The sequence below is a fragment of the Thamnophis sirtalis genome, unplaced genomic scaffold, assembly GCF_051295495.1.
Source record: "Thamnophis sirtalis isolate CommonGarterSnake01/CBP01778 unplaced genomic scaffold, rThaSir2_p1.2 scaffold_4, whole genome shotgun sequence".
NCBI lineage: Eukaryota > Metazoa > Chordata > Lepidosauria > Squamata > Natricidae > Thamnophis > Thamnophis sirtalis.
This window is the reverse complement of record NW_028261384.1, coordinates 109,871,960-109,885,759: the sequence shown is the minus strand read 5'-3', so window position 1 is coordinate 109,885,759 and position 13,800 is coordinate 109,871,960.

Genomic DNA, 13,800 nt, shown 5'->3' with positions numbered 1-13,800 from the left:
AAAAATTAGCTGTATGTCAGCTTTCAAAAACAAATTATATCAGGATTTAATTTCTTCCTTTCAATCTTTTCCTCTTTGCACCTTTATGTGTATTTATTCATAGCGTAGCATATGTACATCAAGGCATTAAATATATTAGTTATTTATAATAAATGACACACATACAGTATTATACTTATGGATACAATAGACTATGGGACAATTTCACTAATAAGTTAATTTCATAATTTTAAGATGAAAAGTTAGTTATATATATTTAATAGAAACTGAGAGAAAACAGGAAAGCAAAGACAAAGAAAAAAGAGAGACTAGCATTCTTAACATACTTAAGATCTCCTAAAAATAAATAAACCTTAAACAATCTTCTAAGAATCCTTGGATGTGACTGACTTCTAGCATTCTATTTATTTAAGTAACTAAGGAGAAAAAAAATTAACTGGATTCAATAATGCAATTTACACATATACTATCCATATCAGTAATATATGGATTCAGAAGATGTTACTAAAAACTCTTGCATATGTCAACTTTATTATTAAAGTAAGAAACTCTCAAGTGTCCAATTAATTTTATTCAAACTCAAAGGAGATCCAGCAAAACTCTCTCTGATGCTCCGTTCCCCACCTCTGCCTGATTTCATAGGACTAAGAAAATAGGGATTAAGAATACAAATGAATTCTAGACTGCTTCTCTTTTTAAATTGTTTCAAGGTTTCACTATTCAAAATAAATTCTATGTCTATCAAAGATCCTTTCTGAGTAGGTGGAAGAGAAGAGCAGAAAATATAGTATGAAAAATACCCAAATGAAGAGCTGCATTTTGAAACAAATCACTTTAAGACTATATTTTTTGAAAAGCAACATTGCTCATGAAACCTCATAATGCTTCTTTGAATATTGAAGGTTATCAGAAGTACAAACAGAGAATATGTCATGGTCAATGCAACAGAAAATATCATGTTTTTATTGCATTTTTTTTAGTGCAAGAGATGACCCAGCTGAGGCCAAGGGTTGAATCAAATACATCATCAGTTTGGAATCTCTAAGTCCTCATAAGAGACCTAAATTGACAAACACAAACTTTGAAGTCCATTGACTCTTATCTGGGACCAATTCACTTTGACTGCTAATAGTTCAGATTCTTGTGTATAGGTAGCATGAAATAAACTTGTAATAATTTTACACATGTTAGATCGGCAGTAGGAAGTAACGGAGGTGTCTGAGGTAACTGTAACCTTTTATTCAAGCAAGAACGTGTAACAACAACAACAGTAAGTAGACCGGCAAGTCTCCGATGTTTGACAGCCTTTTATACCGGCTGTCAAATGGTTTAACCAATAGCCTCGCGTATGACAGCCCGGCAACCGGCAGGCGCGTCTGATTGGCTAAGATGCGCCTGGCTGCTGCTGAGCTGTCATTCGTAAGTCTGAGGACTTACGAGGCTGCAACACTCCTTCCCCCCCAGCGATGCACATGCAGGAGAAACTGCCCATGCATAGTTGTTGAGATACGCAGGCAAGCGGCGAACACGCCCCGACCGCCGCAGTTGGACTGCAGGCAGAGCTGACAAGAGATGTCCCTGTAAGAGCTCCTCCCTTCGGGGAGTGGAGCTCCAGGTGACGTCAGAAGACCCTCCTGCTGGTACTGGAGAATGGAATGGATAAGGTAGGCTGGGCGATGGGGGCACGGCCGAGGATGGCGGTGGATTTAAATTGGGCCGGTAGGTGGCCTGTGAGAAGGGAGGGCTAGGCCCAGAGTGGCCTAATAATGATGGCTGGTGTATTGCGGGCTTGGCTTGAGAGTGTGCTGGACTGACAGCAGAGGGTGTATGCCCGGTGGATTGGTTAGGCTGGCCTGCATCAGGAAAGGCTGGATGGTTTGTAATCTTAGACCGAAGTTGCGGAACTGGGGCTGGCTGTAAGGCGTCTATGGCTGGCCTCTGCGGGTCAGCTTGAGTTGGCGTTTCGGTGTTGTGGCGGCCCCTCAATTGATCCAGGTGCCGCCGCCAGATGGTGCTGTCAGGAATTCTTGCCCTGTAGGAGACGGGTCCTGTTACTTCGATGATGGTGGCAGGCACCCATCGAGTATCCCCCCCATAGTTCCTAGCCCAGACCAAGTCCCCAGGAAGGAAAGATCGGGAGGGAGACCCCAGGTTGCCAGGCTGAACCCCTGAATAGAGGGGGTGCAGTCTATCCAGGGTGGTCCGCAGGCGCCTGCCCATCAGCAGCTCCGCGGGGCTTTTCCGAGTCAGGGGGCAAGGAGTGGAGTGTTGTGCCATTAAGTACGCATCCACCCTTGCCTGCCAGTCACCACGGTTCAATCGTCCCAAAGCCTCCTTGGCCGATCGAACCGCCCTCTCCGCCCGGCCATTGCTGGCCGGATGGTAAGGGGCAACCGGCGCATGGCGGACTCCTTGGGCGGCCAGGAATATTTGGAAGGTCGTCAATGAAAATTGTGGGCCGTTGTCGGACACTACTGTGTCCGGCAACCCATGGGTTGCTAACAACCGTCGCAAGGCCCACACAGTACTCTCAGCTGTGGTGGAGTGCATAAGCAACAGTTCCACCCAGCGAGAGTACGCATCTACAACCACCAAGAATACCTGGCCGTGGAAGGGGCCCACAAAATCAATGTGAATACGGGACCACGGTCCTCGGGGCATCTCCCACTCCCGGGAGGGGGAGGAGGGGGGAGATGGCCGGGACTGTTGACAAGTTACGCATTTGGAGACCCAGGCCTCAATTTCGGAATCTAGGCCTGGCCACCAAACGTAACTTCGGGCTAGTGCCTTCATGCGTGCTATTCCCGGATGATCGGCATGAAGCCGCTGTAGCACTTGGTGCCGGAGGACCGATGGGATGACCATGCGGTCGCCCCAAAGAAGACAACCAGAATGTAGGGATAATTCTAGTTGGCGGGACTTAAAGGGCCTGCAGTCTGGTGGTGCGGATGCTGTAGGCCACCCTCTCAGGACCCAAGTCATTATTTGGGATAGGACTGGGTCAGACCGCGAGTGGGAGGCCACATCGGTAGATGTAAGAGGTAAGTCCAATTGAGCAATAGATAGGACAGAACGGCAAGGAACCGACTGGATGTCCTCGCCAGGAAGTGGGCAGTGACTGAGGGCATCTGCATGCCCTAGGTGCTTGCCTGGACGGTAGCATAGGGCGTAGGAGTATGCCACCAAGAACTCTTTCCAAGGGGAAAGAATGGGTGGGGTCGGCCTATCACCGGCCAGAAGCCCAAGGAGTGGATTGCGGTCAGTGTAGAGGGTAAAATGCCACCCATATAGATAATTGTGGAACTTTTTAACCCCAGACACTGCAGCCAGAGCCTCCTTGTCAATCTGGCTGTAGTTCCTCTCGGCGGAGGAAAGTGTTCGGGAGTAAAAAGCTATGGGAGCTTCTGAGCCGTTGGGAAGGACATGGCTCAGAACTGCCCCCAAACCCATGGGGGAGGCATCACAAGCCAAAGTCAGGGGCATCTTGTCACTATATTGGACTAAGACTGCCTCTGACGTCAGCAGGGATTTGACAGCCACGAACACATGTGCTTCACGGCTGCCCCAGTGCCAGGCCGCGGATCGGTCGAGCAACCGATGAAGTGGCTCGGCTAGTGATGCCTTGTGGGGAATAAATGGCGTGTAGAAATTTAAAAGACCAAGGAACGCTTGCAGTTGCGCCTTTGAGGTTGGGGGGGAGCGTTCCTGATGGCAGCTATTTTAGAAGGGGTGGGGTGAATTCCCTGGGCATCTATTAAGAAGCCCAGGAATTCCACCTGTGGCACAGCAAAGGAACATTTGCTGCGCTTCAATTTTAAGGCCGCGCCCCTGAAACGGTCGAGGACCTTCCGAAGAACTTTGATGAGGTCTGAGCAGCTGCTTGCAGCGATCAGGACATCATCAAAGTAGGGAACCACATCGGGGAGCCCATGGAGCAAGCGTTCCATGAGGCTCTGGAAGATCCCCGAGGCAACGGATACGCCGAATTGGAGGCGGCGACAACGGAAAGCCCCCCGGTGGGTGACGATGGTTTGGGCAGCCACCGCATCATCATCCACAGGAAGCTGCTGGTAGGCCTGCGCCATATCCAGTTTGGAGAAAATGCAGCCCTGCCCCAAGGAGTGGAGCAGGTGCTGCACTACAGGGACTGGATAGGGGTTTGCCTGGAGGCCAAGGTTGATCGTTGACTTGTAGTCGGCGCAGATCCTAATGGAACCGTCGGCCTTCACAGGAATTACTATGGGGGTTTCCCAGCATGAATGGTCGACTGGCTCCAGTATGCCCTGCGCCACAAGCTTATCAAGTTCGGCGTCCACCTTTGGCCTCAAGGCAAAAGGCACCCTGCGGGCCTTCAGCCTGATTGGAGCAACCTGGGGATCCAAGTTAAGGGAGATGGGATTGCCCTTGTACTGGCCTAGTTGTCCATCAAAGATGTCAGCATAGTCCGATAGGACTGCTGCTACATCAGAAGGGGGCGTGTCCGCTGTACTATGGACTCCATTAAGGGATAGCCCTAGGGGAGAGAACCAATCTAACCCTAAGATGGAGGGCAGGGGCTTAAGGACAATTAGTGCTGAGGGCTTCCTGGGAGGAGCTTGCTGGTGGGGGCAGCAAAAAATCAGCTGCCTCCGAATTCCTGGCTACGTACCTGTTTAGAGGATCTTCCATCTGACGTCTTATCAGGTTTTCTTATCCTTCAGGCAAGAAGGAAAGAAGAAACTGTTTTGCTGGCAAATGCTCTTCGATTTTTGCAGCTTTTGTGCTTGCAAGGAAAGGGGGGCTAGCCCAAGGCAGAACGGCTGTCCGTGCTGGGAACTTCAAACTGCCTTGTGCAGGACAAAGTAAGTCTCCCCCACTCTGCTCAAAGTTTTGTTTGATTTAATCTTATCACGAGCTGAATCTGTTTACTGCATGGACAATAATTGTTTATCAACATTTTAGCTTCTTTTCTTTTTCTCCTCTGAAAAATTATTTACTTAGAGGCTTTTAAAATGGCGCCGAGCAGGCTGGTTTCTCCGGTAATAACGAACACTTTTTGCTAATCCTCACAAGAATTCAAAACAAAAGAGATTGCTTATCATATGTTTTGGTTTCACAATAGAAGAATTTTACTCCTTCATTAACCTTGCTTATCTGGAAGTTAAATGGTGATGAATCTGCTGAACGGTCTTGTTACAATGTTTACTCATTGAAAGTTTTGCCAAGCCTTAAACTTCAAAATAAAAGCCTCTTTACTTAAAGCTGCATATTCAGGCAATAGAGTTTTATTAACTGCAGGCAGATAAATTTTGAAATGGCCTCAAAACCAAATATTAACTTGAAGTCGTCACCCTCTACTTCCAGGGGCACATCCTCAGTGCCTGGCACAAAGCTGCAGCCTCCGCTTCCTACGCCCCCTGCTGGGGATGTGTTAACGAAAGAATTTTTCCTGAGTAATCTAAGCGAGGCTCTTAATGCACAGACAATTAAAATGGAAGATAAGTTTAGAGATAATAGAGAGGAGAGAAAAGAGGAAATAAAAGAAATGAAAGAAGAAATTAAAAGTGAAATAAAAGGACTTAAACAGGAGCTGTATGAGAAATTTGACGCTAAGGTTGATAAAATTAGAGACGACATGCTGAGTCTTGTAACTGTATTAACAGAACATATTTCTGGAATGGAAGATACTCTAGAGGTTCTTAATGATGCCAATGCTAACTTGACATTGAAAACAGAGGTGGTGGAACAAAAAGTGGAAAATGCTGAAAAAGAAATTATTATGATACAGTACCGACAAATGGAGTTCGCATTAAGAGTAAGGGGGCTGCGTGAGGAGAAACAGGAGAACCTGAAACAGATCCTATCGGAAGCTTTTGACCGCCTGATGGGAAGACCAGGGACCAACCAAGACTGGCAAATTGACAAAGCTTACCGCGTTAACTCCTGGCTGGCAAAGCAGAAGCAGCTTCCTCGAGACATCGTTATATATTTTACTACAAGAGAGCTTAGAAATATGGCACTGCAAGCGTCTTATAACACTAAGCTTCAAATTGGCGGTCAAGACCTGGCTGTTTTGAAAGAGATACCACCTCAAATGTTAAGAGCCAGGAGAGACTATGCTTTTTTGGTCGAAGAACTCAGAAATCGTCAGATACAGTATAGATGGGATGCACCATTTGGCATCATATTTACATTTGATAAGCAAAGGTACCGCCTCAACTCTGTATGGAAAGCCCGAGATTTTTATTATAATATATTGAAGGCCGGACACCCTGCACCATCTGGACCTAGAGAAAGACCACAAGAAGGACAGGATAGACAGCAAACTACACAACCACCAGACAAGATGGAGCATCTCTCTTCTCTAGAAGTGCAAGGTGCTATGGAACCAAGACCTAGCCGCATGACTACTAGACGTATGGAGAAACAAGCTAAAAAGCATCAGCATCAACAATCATCGGCCATCGATCAAGGAACTACAATAACAAATCTGGAAGCAGTGGGAGGAGCTAGACCTAAGGTTAAACAGGCCGTGCAGGAAGCTCTAAAAATGCTTCAACCAACCAAAGATGACAACTAAGATTTTAACATGGAATGTCAACGGACTGAATTCTCCACAGAAGAGGAAGAAAATATTTCATTATCTCAAACAGTTTAAGAACGATGTAATTTGTTTGCAAGAAACTCATATCAAGTCAACTGATCAAAAATATTTGATCAACTCAAAACTTGGTCAACATTTTGCAGCTTCTGCTATGGAAAAGAAGAATGGTATAGTTGTATACTTAAGAAAAGATATGAAAGCTGAATTAATAGAAGCAGATCCCTTCGGAAGATATATTGCTTTAGACTTAATCTTAGAAGGGAAAAAGACATTACTTTTGGGAATTTATGCTCCCAATCAACAGCAAGATAGATTCTATAGAAATCTTCATGCTAAATTAGTACAGTGGGACTATAGTTCCTGTATACTATTGGGTGACTGGAATGGAGTGATAGACACTAAGAGGGATAAGAAGATTTCCCACCTAAATACCAAGATGCGAGCAAAGTTACCCAAATCTTTCTTTGACATTATGGATGATTTTGAATTGAGAGATATTTGGCGAGAAAGAAATGCAGAGGAATATGACTTCACTTTCTTCTCGGACAGGCATCAATCCCTTTCAAGGATTGATTTTATCCTAACCACTAATGATTTGCTTTCTAGGGTCAAGAAAACAAAGATTGCAGCTAGGGTCCTTTCGGACCATAACCCAGTTTGGATGGAGTTGGGAAGGGTAGTGCAGGCAAGAAGGTCTTGGAGATTGAATGAAAACTTATTTAGATATGAAAAGTATATTAATGATTGTAAAAAATTACTATCTGAATATTTTGTTTTGAATATGAATAAGGGTACATCTATGGAATTTGTATGGGATGCAAGCAAAGCGTATATGAGAGGAGTTTTGATGAATATAAATAAAACACATAGAAATAAGCAAGGGTTAAAACGAACAGAACTGGAAGAGGAAATTAAGAGAAAAGAGCTGGAGTTAACAATGAACCCAGACGATACAAAGGTTAAGGAAGCTATTAACATATTAAAATCTCAATTTGACATGTTGATCTCTGACCAGGTAGCTACTAATTTATTATATGCAAAACACAATACTTTTTGTAATGCAAACAAACCTGGCAGATGGTTAGCTTATCAGATTAGGAAAAAAAGGAAAACTCGAAATATATCTAAACTGATTTACAGAGGGAAGGAGGTGTTTCAACAGGAAGAGATTCAAAAGGCTTTCTGGGAATTTTTTACAGAACTGTATAAAGGGGATAAAATTAATGGTTTAGACATAGACAAATATTTAGACAAAGAGAAAATACCTTCAGTTAGAGAAGAACACAGGCAAAAATTGAATCAACCAATAACCTCGGGGGAAATCCTGCAGGTAATTAAGCAATTAAAGTCAGGGAAAGCACCAGGTACAGATGGCTTGACAGCAGTTTACTATAAAAACTTACAGTTAGAAATGGTAGAACCTCTTAGAGAATTATTTAATATGATTCAAACGGAAGGTAAAGTCCCTCCATCTTGGAAGACAGCGTTTATATCTTTGATACCCAAAGAAGATCAAGATACTACTCAACCCAAAAATTATAGACCTATTTCATTACTGAATGTAGATTATAAAATTTTTACTAAAATATTAGCAAATAGGTTAATGTTGGTCATTCAACAATTGATACATACGGACCAAACAGGTTTTATACAAGGGAGACAGATGAAAAGTAATGTTAGATTAATTATTAATGCATTAGAATATTTGGGAAAGAACAACCAGATCCCTGCTGCGTTTATATTTTTGGACGCTGAGAAGGCCTTTGATCGAGTTAACTGGAAATTTCTGTTGAAGATACTGCAAAAAATGCAGATAGGAGATAATTTTTTACAGTCAATTAAAGCAATATACCAACAGCAAACAGCACAAATCATAGTCAATGGAAGTTTAACAGACTCTTTTCAAATTGGAAAAGGTACAAGACAGGGCTGTCCTTTGTCCCCATTATTGTTTATTATAACTTTGGAAGTATTGTTGAATAAAATACGGGGCTTGGATGGTTTAAAAGGGATCAAGATTAGGCAGCAAGAATATAGAGTCCGCGCTTTTGCGGATGATTTGGTCATAATATTAGAACAACCGCAGGAATCCAGTATGGTTTTAATGAATACGATTAATCAATATGGTCAAGTGTCGGGCTTTAAAATAAACTTAGGAAAAACCAAAATATTAGCTATAAATATGAATATTAAACAAAAGGAAGAATTAGGAGTGATGCTAGGATGTGAGGTAGTTAAAAAAGTCAAATATCTTGGAGTTAACATTTTAACTTCAAATGGGAAATTATATAAGCATAATTATGAACCACTTTGGCATAGCATACAGACAGAGATGAAAAAATGGGAGAAATTGCACTTATCTTTGCTGGGTAGGATAGCGGCAGTGAAAATGAACATTTTACCAAAATTTTTATTTCTTTTCCAAATGTTACCTATACTTAAAAAAGATGCGAACCTTTTAGAATGGCAGAAGGGTATCAACAAATTTGTGTGGGCAGGAAAGAAGCCGAGGGTAAAGATGAAAATAATGCAAGATGTACGTGAGAGAGGAGGATTGAAACTACCTAATTTAAAACTATATTATGATGCAGTGGCATTATCTGTAATTAGTGATTGGACTCATTTAACCAATGATAGAATATTGAATATTGAGGGATACGATCTGGTATTTGGTTGGCATGCTTACCTGTTATTCAACAAAAAATTGGATAAGAATTTTAAAAGTCATATTTTAAGAAATGCTTTATTGCGGGTTTGGAAGAAATACCAATATAAATTAAATGACAAGATACCCATGTGGGCAATTCCTAGACACGCAATTGAAAATATGAATACAGCACAAAAACAGGACAGAATTACTTACAGACAGCTTCTTACCTCGGAAAGGGGGGTATTACAATTAAAATCTTTAGAGGTATTAAAAGAGGAGAAGGTAGTTCAAACATGGTTCCAGTATGGGCAATTACAGGCTAGGTGGAAAATAGATAAAAAAATTGGTTTTATCCAAGTTGAGGATAATCTGTTTAAACAAATAAGAGATCAAAGCTTAATGCATATAAAGAGGATATATAATGTATTAATACAGATGGATTCGGAAACAGAATTAGTTAAAGATTGTATGATAAAATGGGCTCAAAATATTGAGGAACCAATAATGTTGGATACATGGGAAAGAATTTGGGTAAGAAATGTGAAATTTACACAAGCTCAAAATCTGAGAGAAAATTTTTACAAGATGTTCTATAGATGGCATTTAGATCCTCAAAAGTTGGCTTCTATGTATCCGAATGTACAGCCTAAATGTTGGAGGTGTGGTTCTCTCGATGCTACATATTATCATATATGGTGGACCTGCCAAAAGGTTAAGGCATTTTGGATAAAAATATGGTGGGTCATGCAAAATGTTTTTAAAAGAAGGATAAAGTTTATTCCTCAGTTATTTTTACTAGGTATATGTACTGACTTTACAGTGGTAGAGACCAATTTGATTCTGCACCTGATAACTGCAGCAAGACTGTTGGTGGCGCAATATTGGAAGAAGGAAGACTTGCCTACAATCCAAGAATGGACATTGAAAGTAACAAACTTAGCCGAGATGGCTAAAATATCGGCATATCTCAAAGATCATTCAAATGAGATATATAAACGAGACTGGAATAAATGGATTGACTATATACAAAATAAATACGGGACTAAGAAATTCCAGTTAGCCTATGCTTAAGATCAGAAATGATTTAAACTGTTAAAAGTCAGTTCAGTAAGAAGAAGCTAAGGTCAATCTAGAATGTCATTAATTTCTTTATTTCTTTTTTCTCAATAGATTTTAGACTGTGTTAGTTAAAAATCCATACCGTGTACGGGTTCTGGGAAGTCGGGGGGGGGAAGGAGGAGGGGGGATGGGGGGTGGAGGGAGGGAGGGGCACACACAACAAAAAAAATTGTACTTCAATGTCTTAATGATTGACAAATGATGACATATTTGTGTGTTTTTTTTAAAAAAATAAAAATAAAAAAGTTCTGTTTAAGGACAATTAGTGCTGACAGGACAGCAGTGTGAGTCCCATAAGAGACTCGTAATGCATAACACCCCAGGGTGGGGATTTGAGACCCTTGATAGTCTCTTAGAATAGCGTCCGGTGGTGACAGTTGGGACTGTTTGACTTTAGGGCAAAGCTTAGAGAAAATGGCCCAAGAAAGGAGGGATCGGGAGGAACCGGAATCAATCTCCATTAGGCAAGGTTGCCCCTCAATGGAGATAGTTATGTTGATCTTCGTCGTACCCTCAGAAGCCAGGTTGACAGCTACTTCGGGGAGCGTAGGAATGGCCTCCGAGAGATTGTAGCACTCGTCCTGGCGTTGCGTTGGTCTGCGGGATTGCGGGTTCTTAGGCGGTGAAGGTGGTCCGAAAGTAGCAGCAGGTTCATTAGAAGACAGAGGCGGCAGGGAGGCTCGGTAGACTTGAGCTAGATGGCCCTTTTTACCGCAACGGCGGCAGACCACTGCTTTGAAAGGGCAAGTAGACTGGGGATGCGCGCCTCCACAGCCTAGGCAAACGGAAGAAGCGGCAGGAGATTGGATAAGTGCTTGGACTTGCTGAGGTGGCTGACGACGAGGGGTAGCCCTCAGGCAGTCCACTTGAGCGTGTCGGAGGTGCTCGGGTAGTGGAGCTAATTCGTCTATCAAATTAGTGATATAGGTTGATTGTTGAGGCGGTGGTGGCTCAGGAGCTGGTAGTGTAGGCAAGGCAGGTGAGACCGGCGAGGCAGGTAAACCGACAGTAACGGCCATTTGAGCTAGGTAACGGTCAATTTCAGATGAAGAAAGGTCTGCTAGCTCAGCGGCTCGAGCTTCATCTATAGCATAGACTAGGGTAACTTTTGGTTTGCCTAATAGCCAGCGCCTCAGAAAAATGTCTTTAAGGCCACACACAAATTGTTCTGCGAGGTTGTCTTCAAGGTCTGGAAAATCGCACTGAGCCGCGGCGACTCGCAGAGCCTGTAGAAATTGGTTGACAGTTTCTGAAGGCTTCTGCACCCGCCTGCGGTATGCGAAGCGACGAGCAATTTGTGACGGCGTTGGAGCATAATAGGCTTGTAGCCAATCTGTCAGTTCTTGCCAGGTCAAATCGTAAACAGCCCTAGGGGCAGCAAATGATCTGGCAGTAGCAAACATCTCAGAGCCACAAGCGGTGAGGAAAAAAACGCATTTTCTGGCTTGAGAATAGCCCTGTCTGTTATTTGCAATTAGGAAGCACTCAAACCTTTCTAAAAAGGCTTCCCAAGATTCTCCGCCGACTCTGAAAGGAGCAAAAGCTGGCATGCCGGCCATCAGGAATTGTCGGAGGCGAATTAATGGAAGCAGCTGAGGAGAATTAGGCATGGTAAACGTCCGGTCTAAGCGCCTATTAAGTCGTTGCTTGCTCTCGGTTGCAGGTTGTGCTCAGAGCCGGTTCCCCACCACTCGTCGTCAGTGTTAGATTGGCAGTAGGAAGTAACGGAAGCGTCTGAGGTAACTGTAACCTTTTATTCAAGCAAGAACGTGTAACAACAACAACAGTAAGTAGACCGGCAAGTCTCCAATGTTTGACAGCCTTTTATACCCGGCTGTCAAACGGTTTAACCAATAGCCTCGCGTATGACAGCCCGGCAACCGGCAGGCGCGTCTGATTGGCTAAGACACGCCTGGCTGCTGCCGAGCTGTCATTCGTAAGTCTGAGGACTTACGAGGCTGCAACAACACTGTGTCCTGATTCCTGACTTCTTGAACCCGACAGTAACTTCTCAAAGATCTCCCAAATATAAATTTATCAAAGAAAAGCATTATTTTGTACAATAAGTACTACAAAAATAAGCAGAAATTATTAATGTGTAATATTGACTAATTATAAAGAGGAATAATGTACAGAGGAGCATAATGGTGTACCGTGTTTCCCCGAAAATATGACAGGATCTTATTTTCTTCTTACTTACAAAATATGGCCTTGGGATTATTATAGGGGACGGTTTATTGTTTTGGGGTTGCCGGGCGGCTTCTCCCTTGCGAACTGGCTCCCGAAAAGCCAAGCACAGCCTCAGGGGTGAAGCAGCCATGAGGTGACCAAGCTCACGAGTAACCACCCAGCAAACACCCTCTCCAGCCAGGTAGAGCCCCATTCACTGACTTAGGGGGATACCCCTAAGGCGCCAAGCCATGTGGTGTTCTGCCAGCTCCCCAACTCCCATGGCTTGGCACATTAAGGGTACCCCCTAGGTCAGTGCATAGAGCTTTACTGGGCTGGAGAAGGGGGTTGTGCAAGCACCTGTTCTGCTCCAGAAGGCATGCCTCCTAGCCTCAACATGTCTGGGCCCAGCTCTTCCTGAAGAACCATTGCCGCACTCTAAGCATAACATCTTCTGTGGTTCCAAACTTGGCCAAACTTCCAGCATCGGCCTCTCTAGAAGTGCACTCTATTGTTGTGGGCTGGCTGCTGGAAGACTCTCTTACAGAGTCTTCGAGCGGCCACTGTTGGAAGACTTGGCAGCTGAGTTTGGGAATTTGGAACCAGAGAAAATGTTATGCTTGGAGTGCGACAGTGGCAGCTGCTGCAGGGAGAGCTGGGCAACTCCCCCCTCTGGCCAGGCAGAATGCTACTGCCCAACCTAGCGGTATGAGCGTGTTCTTCCCCCTGCAGCTTGGCACCTTCAGGATACCGCTATGTAGGTGAGCAGTGTTCTGCCTGGCCGGAGGCAGGGGGTTGTCCAGGGGGGTTATTTTGGGGGATGGGCTTATATTTTTGCCCACGTGAAAAATGTGGCAAGGCTTTAGTTTCAGGACAGGTTGTATTTTCTGGGAAACACGGTAGAGGTGGAGATGCTCACTTCCTGCTTAGAAGGTTAAGAGTTCAGTCCTAGAAAGCAGCAGATGTTTTTCTCATAAGGTGCGGAGAAAAATAATCTATTATGAACTCTGCATGGCATCAGAAAGTGCATCTGGCCAGTAAATGCTCAGGTCCGTCCAGTCATCTACACTCTATCCCAAATTAAAAGATTACAAGGTTGTAGAAAAGGGAGCATAAAATAAATCTGTATGTTTTTTTAAAAATCTCAGAAATGAAATGTCTTTCTGTCAGAATCAAAGTATTTTAAAAGTGCAATATAGAGCCACATATTATACATACAGGATTAATTTATTTAAAAGAAATACATTTTAATAAAATAGATCAACAATGTTACATTGAA